The following is a 7,635-nucleotide window of genomic DNA, read 5'->3' as shown; positions in this document are numbered from 1 at the left end:
GCAAAGTCTCAACTGAAATCGATTCTTCTGCTGCCTACAATTGAGATTTTCCTCACTGTGGCGTTTCCAAAAAAGGCCAAGGTGATACTTTCCGTCAGGGTTCTCTGCAGGTGGCATGCTACACACTGGATGCTTTCCTCCTGCGCCTCGGAGATGAAACCTGAAGGCCAAAGAGGCCACTTAGTATTTGAACAGAAAGGCCAGTCTCACCATCCTTGCCTTCATTGGACTGTTTCTAGATGCTGGGGGGAAATTAGGACTCTCCTTGGGTCTCCTTTGACTGGTCTGTGGTGATGTCACCTTTTCCAGAACAGTCTCCCAGGCAGCACATATATCTAAAAATCAATCTGGAGACACCCTCGCTTCTGCTGGTGAAATGGGGGTGAACACGAGGACATTCTTTGGAAAGCAACTTGAACTATATATTATGAGCCTTAAGATGTTTGTATAACATTTTTTTTGATCCTGTGATTTCGTTTCCAGGAATCCATCCTAAAGAGATGACTTAACTGCAAAGATTTATATAAAAAGACATCCTAACAACATTATTTATACTAGTGAAAAATTAGAAAGAACCTAAATGAAAAATATTATGGAATATTTAGGGAAATTATGGTAAAGTCACTCAGTGAAATATTATGTGCCCCTGACAGAAAGATTTTAGTAATATGCCAAAAGCATATGATATATTAAGCTTTAAAAAGCAGGATTTAAAGCCACATGATCATAACTAAGAGTAAACATGAATAGGAAAATTAACTGAAAGATATATGGCAAAATGTCAACAACAATTCTCATTAGGTAGTAGAACTATTCATTTTTCAGCTTTGTAATTTTTAATAGTTTTTCATTTTTATTTAACGACATTTAATATTTTAATTTTTAAAATTATTTTTTAAAAACCAGACTGTCCTGATTTGAAATGGCAACTGGTTGACAGCTGCAATGGATTCTCTCCTAACTTCCTCCTGAAATGTCTCTGGAGACACGGCAAATGTTGAAAACTTGAAATACCATCCCAAACTTAAGTTGACACGTGGCCTAATGCCAGAAGCTGGGTTATCTCCACTAAATTTAACACAAAAGGGGCTGAATTAACAATGACAAGCCCAGGCGTTGCTTCGTGACCCAGGAATCACCTGGGAAATGGGTAGGACGTGACTTGCACCTTCATTCAGAGTCTTGGATCTGCCTTCCCAGCCAGGAAAGTAGGCCACTGCTCCCCGCCATGAGGACTGCCTTCCGAGGAGATCAGGAAAGGTCTCCTCCAGCGCCTTGTCTATCCTTCCCCACAGGTTTCTATGACCTTTCAGACTCAGCAAGTCCTGCAAACAGTTGGAAGGAAGGCTGGGATGTTGCCGCCACAGCAGTCTGCCTCCTGGGCGTGCAGTCCCCGGGAAAGTCCTGGAAGCAGACACCCTCCCTCTGCACAGAACCTCAGAGAAGCAGGGTCGTGTTTTCTGCAGCTCTGAGTGACCAGTCAGGGCATGGGAGAAAGCCTTGCGTTTGACCTAAGCTGTGGGACCTCAACCCTCAGAGATGGTTCCTCACCTGAAAAAAAAAGTTGACACACCTGCCCTGACAGGGTTTGTGTGAGAATTCAGTGAGCTCAGAGGCCCGTGTGTGGCCCAGGAACTCAGCCTTACAGTGATGATAGTCAGCCAGGAAAAAGACAAGCAACTTTCAAGTAAAGGCATAGAGTGTGGCCACTCCTTTTCAAATGAAGAAGGAGGCTGCTGTTTTTTCTAACGAGGCAACACTAGTTTTCACAGGCTAATTAGAATGTCTGACGGACAGTCATGGGTACATGAGCACGGCAGTAGAGAAAATGAGTTATTGCTACAACCCATTAACCCCCTGTCCCTGGGCAGGTCCCATTAAACCTCATCTGAACTCTAATTCCACAGACTCACAGGTGTCCCAGCGATCCTGCAGACACCCACACTTATGACTACATATTCATTCATTCATTCATTCATTCAGTCAGTCAGTCAATCAATCAATCAATCAAACATATGCTTTGATGTCTACTGTGTTTCAAGCACTATTGCAGGGGCTACAGACACAGTGGTGAGCAGACAGACCAGTCCCAGCTCTGGTGGGGTTGACTGTTGTTCTAGTGAGACTCAGGCAATGAACTAATAAATCAGAGAACTCAGGATGGTGGGAAGTACTCAGAAGACTCTAGAATTATGGGCTAGAGAGTGGCAGGGGGAAGGGAGAGGGTGCTGGATGCAGGGTGGTGAGGAAAGTCTTCTCTGAAGAGGGGATGAGTAAGCTAAGACTGTAACAGGGGAGGGAACTGGTCTTGGGAAGATTTTGGGACGAGCATTTGTGGCAGAGGGAACAGCAATTGCAAAGTCCCTGAAGCAGAAACGAGTGTGGCCAGTTCAAGAGCAAGTGACATGGCCAACGAAGCTTGCGGGTGGTGAATGTGGTGGTCGGTGGAGAGGTGAGTGGGGGCAGGCAGCTCACGAAGGGTCTTCTAAGGCATGTGGATTTCAGGCAGCTTGTAAACGAAGGGTTTCAAGGGAGGTCAGGATTAATTCACATTTTTAATCGATCGCTCTGGCTGCTCCATGGAGGAGGTTTTGGAGGGACTAGAGCAGCAGCAGGCCAGTTGGAGGCTGTGGAACGGGCCCAGGGCGGCGATGATGGGGGCTTAGAGGAGAGGGTGTGAGTGCCCAGGGATGGCTGTGTTAACCAGCCCACAAAGCCCAGGCCTGCCCCAAGTCACCAAAAGCCCCCTCCTTCATGCGTTTGCTGAGCTTACCACCTTTCTTTTAAACATTAAGATGTAATTTACCATTTTTAAGTGTATGCTTCAGTGGTTTTGAGTATATTCACACGACTGGGCATTCACCACCACCATCTAACCCCAGGACACTTCCTCACCCCCAGAAGAAACCCCATATCCATTAGGAAACTCCCCATTCTTCCCTTCCGCAGCCAGCAGCGACCACCAAACCGTCCATCTGGACGTGCCTATTCTGAGTATTTCATATAAGCAGAATCACACACTATGTGGCCTTTTGTAGCTGGCTTCTTGCACTTAGCATAGTGTTTACACAGTTCATCCATGCTGTAGCCAGTATCAATACTGCACTCCCTTTTCATGGCTGAATGGTATTCCTTTGCATGGACGCACCACATTGTGCGGATCCATTCACCAGGAGGTTTCCATGAAAGCCAGGAGAGTGATGGTCTCGGAGGTGAGCAGGGGCTGTGATTGAGATGGACACGTGGGGACTTCTGGAGGGGCTGGGGTGCATGCAAGTGGGTCCACCTTACAGTAATTTACTAAGTGGTACTTTTGTTTTACGCAACTGTCTGTAGGTTACATTTTTACGTTGATAAAGAGTTTTAAGCCTTTCAGCTCATGTGCTGTGGCCAGCTTTTTCAGTAGGTGGAACACAAAGAGTGTTGGGACACCGGGGTTTCATTCATCAGGTGCCAAGAGCCTCATCGATGACCCAGGGCAGACCCTGAGCCATCGGCCATCTGGGCTCATGACCAGCATGGACGCTGTCCCCCCACTGCAGACTTTCTTGCGCAGGTAACCTGCTCAGAAGGCACCACTTCCACCCATGCACAGACGATTTAAGAGCCATGGTCCCAGGGCTCCGTTTTGCCAGTAGAATCAGAAATCCAGCTGGAAAGCTGCGGCCATATTTCATTTTCCCACTTCTCTTTGAACAGACTTCAGAGCTATTGATTTAAACGTAAATTATAGACGGCTTCAAAATGAGGCTTCGGGAGCTGGGCCACAGAGCCGCCCTGGGCAATTCAGAGAGCCAGCCCCTCACTCTCCTACTTCCTGATATTGCAGCACGTGTCACCTTGGCCCACGGGGCAGGCCTCCCACCTGGAGACCCCTCAGCAGTGAGCCCAGGACAGTTAAAAGGGACCAAGCATGTAAAATGCCATCACAGGTGGCTGAGTCAGTTTGGGATGCAATTATAGAACACCAAACAGCAGGAACTCATATCTCCCAGTCCTGGAGACTGGCAGCCTGAGATCAGAGCGCCAGGTGAGATCCTCATGAGAACCCTCTTCCGGGGTGCAGTCATTTTCTCACAGTGTCCTCACATGGTGAGGAGAGAAATCAGGCTTTCTCGGCTCTTTTAGAAGGGCACAAATTCCATTCGTGAGGGCTCCAGCCTCATGACCTAACCACTTTGCAATTACTGTTCCCTCTGCCACAAATGCTCTTCCCTGAAGGTCCACCTCCTAATACCATCACCCCGGGTGTTAGGATTTCAACATGTGAATTTGGGGGGACACAAATATTCAGCCCATAACAGGAGGTGCTCAGTAAATGTCGGGCAAGAAACTAAGCGCGTTGGCACGGGAAGCTGGTAGTGAGCTCCAGGCCCATTGCCATCTCCCGAGAGGCCTTCCTGTCCAGTGTTCACAGTCCAGAGTCTAATCCTCAACAGTGAGTGCTTAGAAATTGGGTCCCCTGCAGGCAGGGGCTGCACAGAGAAGGGTGAGTGACACCCTTGCAGACGCCCAGGGAAGCAGACCTCTCCGGTCAGGGAAGAAAGGTGTGTGCACCCACTGGTCATTGCATTCAATGACCCAAAGCTGTGTACTGGGCACCTGCTGGATGCAGGGACCCTTCTACATGTTACTGAGACTCCAGGAGAGGAGGGAGGGGCAAGTCACACCGAATGTGGCACGTGTTCAGGGGTTTCTTGCTGCCCCAGGGAGCCAGCCTGGGCCTGCCCTCACCTACCCCATTCCCAATGGTCCTCTTGCCTCTGGGAGGACAGTAGTCCAGCTGTGTGACCTTGGATCAGTCACCTAACCTGTTGTGACCTTGAGTGCCATGCTGTGCTGGGGTGCTTGGGCTTGGTCTGAAGATAATGGGGATCCGTGGAAGATTTTAAGCCGGGAGGTGATAATCAAATTTATGTTCCTTAAACTTCCCACCAGGGTTTTTTTTTTTTTTTTCCGGACCAAAACCACAGGAATGGAAAGAATGCTTGCTTTGGAGTTAGACAGGCCTCGGTCTCCACCCCTCTTCCCAGCTGAGTGACTTGAGGCAAATGCTTCAAATTGGGGGCCTTCAAATGCAGCCTGATTCAGCAGCTTGGGGCAGGGTCTGAGATTTTGCATTTCTCACAGATTTTGCATTTCCTCCCTGGTGATGCTTGTGTGACAAAACCCACTTCCCTGGACATCCGCAGGCCACAGACCGGACTTTGAGTAGCAAGGCTTTACTATCTCTGAGCCTCGGTTTCCTCATCTGTAACATGGAATCAGTGGAGCCCGGCTCACAGGGCTGTGCGTGGCACACATGAGGTCTGCTGGAGCTTCAGGTGGTCGTACAGAGCCCTCCTCGCACCCAGTCCCTCTGTCACCATGGCCGCCTCACCCCAGGATGACTAGCGTCTATTCTCGGCTCAGCCCGGTCACCTCATTTCCGCCCCCCCGCTCCTCCCTTCTCCTTCTTTTATAATTGGTGTACACTAGAAGCTTGCTTGGCACTGGGCTCGCCTTTCAAATGCCCTAGAATCCTTCTTTTGGCTTCTCTCTCTTTTCTATTTAAATTCAAAACCCACAATGCTCACGTGGGGCTCCCACCATCTCAGTGCCATTAAGAGATTAAAGTTTTGCAGCACCTGCGTCTCTGTTGCCCCCAGGGTCCCACTTTTCACGTGAAGTGAAGCACAGGGCCATGCCACCTGCCGCACATAGGCCACATCCTCCTTCCTAAAGAGGCAGCGGCCAACCGGTGGGGACGGGCTTTCTAATAATAAGCCCTTAGGTTTGCAATGGACCTGGTTCTCTTCCCAGGCCCTGCAGAAACCAAGGAAGGAAGGGGCCTGAGGAGCTCTGTGCAAAGGCCACTGGCCTGGGAGTTTCCGGGCCTGGCGCTCGTCCTGGCTCTGGTTTCACTCTCACGCCTTCCATGATCCTGGAAGCCAGTCATGGCTCACCTGGGCCTCCATTTCCCCTTTTATAATAAAGATATGTGGGACCAAGCACCTTCTAGGAGCTCTGGCCTCCACATTCTCTGTGGCCTCCTGTTCATGAATGGGGAGACCTGGGGTCCCGATTGTCTGTCCAGGGTCCTTGCCACGTAGGATCAATATGGTAATCAGGTACACATCCATGGAACACAGTCATATACATCCCTGAGAAACACGGGGTGGCTTCCTCCCACCTTGAAAAGGAACAGTCTCCCTCAGGCCCACATTTCGCTCCAGCAGTGGCCCCATTTCTTTGTTCCTTTTTACTGTAAAGCTCCTTGATAGAGTTCTTGGAGTGGTTTGAAAATATAGCTGTTAATTCTTTGACATCCTCCCATGGAGCGGTGGAGTCTACGTTCCTCATTTGAAACTGGGTGGGCTTCTGTGAGTATTTTGACCAACTGAGTAGGGCAAAAATGACAGATGCCGTGTGACTCTGAGGCTGAGTCACAAAAGGCCATACAGCCTCTGCCTTGCTCACTGAAATACTGGGATGCGCCCCTCCTAAGCAGACTGGCTGCCCTGAACCCGCCATGCCTGTGAGGATGCTCACATTAGCGCACACGGAGACACCTCATGGAGAAGCCCTGAGCCTTCGTGGAAGGTGGGGGCCTGGTCAGCCCCCGCTGTCCCAGCTCTAGCCACCGTGGTCCTAGCCGCCGCACCACAGACCCCACGCCAGAACTGCCCCACCGAGCTCTTGACTCACAGAAACCAGGACAGATAAAATGGTTTTTGAATTTCTGTGCCACTAAGCTTTGTGTGACAAGGCGGCACCCAACACTGGAGCAATTGTCTCCTCACGCTCCTCCAATCTCCTCCCAGGCAGGCTCTTGTTGAAACGTCTCCATGACTGTGGCCGCCATGGTGCAAATACTCAATTTGCAGTCTTCTTCCTTCTTGACCTGCCAGCAGCATTTGAGCCCGTCGGTCACCCCATCTGGGAAGCACATTCACCTTCAGGGACCCGCAGTCTCCTGATTGTCATCCTATGCACCGCAAAGCCTTTCTAGTCCCCTTTGCCAGTTTCTTCCTCATCCCCCTGCCTGCTCACCTCAGAGTGCCCTGGGGCTCAGGCTTAGGCCGTTTCTCTACCCACATCGGCTTCCTTGGAAATCTCACCAACCTCGAGGCTTTAAGTACCATCCGCGTACCCAGCACTCCAGCTTGGACCATCCTCTGACTCCACATCAACCGCCCACTCCACATCGCCACTGGGATGTCTCACGGGCATCTCAAAGTGAACATGTTCAAGCTGAGCCGCTGACCGTCCCTCCACCAAACCTGCTCCCTTCTACCTGCCCAGCCCCAGCTGTTCAAGATAGAAAGCCTGGGGTCAGCCTCGACTCCTCTCTTTCCACCCCACCCCACCCAAATCCATCACCGAGTCTCACGAGCTCCGCCTTCAGGCGAGGCCCAGCATCTACCTCCATCTGTACCAACCTGAGCCCACACCGCCACCCTCTTCCAGTGAGATGTACTCGCATCTCCTAACTGGTTCCCCAGCATTTGACTTTGCCCCTTCCTTTTACTCACTGCACAGAAGCTAGAGTGATCCTTTTAAAACTGAAGTCATATCCTATCATTGCTCTGCTCAAAATTTCTAATGGCTTCCTGTCTCACTCAGACTAAAAGTCCAAGACATTACAAATGGCCT

Source organism: Hipposideros armiger, unplaced genomic scaffold (genome assembly GCF_001890085.2).
Source record: "Hipposideros armiger isolate ML-2016 unplaced genomic scaffold, ASM189008v1 scaffold_69, whole genome shotgun sequence".
In the NCBI taxonomy this organism is placed as follows: Eukaryota; Metazoa; Chordata; class Mammalia; order Chiroptera; family Hipposideridae; genus Hipposideros; species Hipposideros armiger.
Note: the sequence above shows the minus strand (reverse complement) of the source record.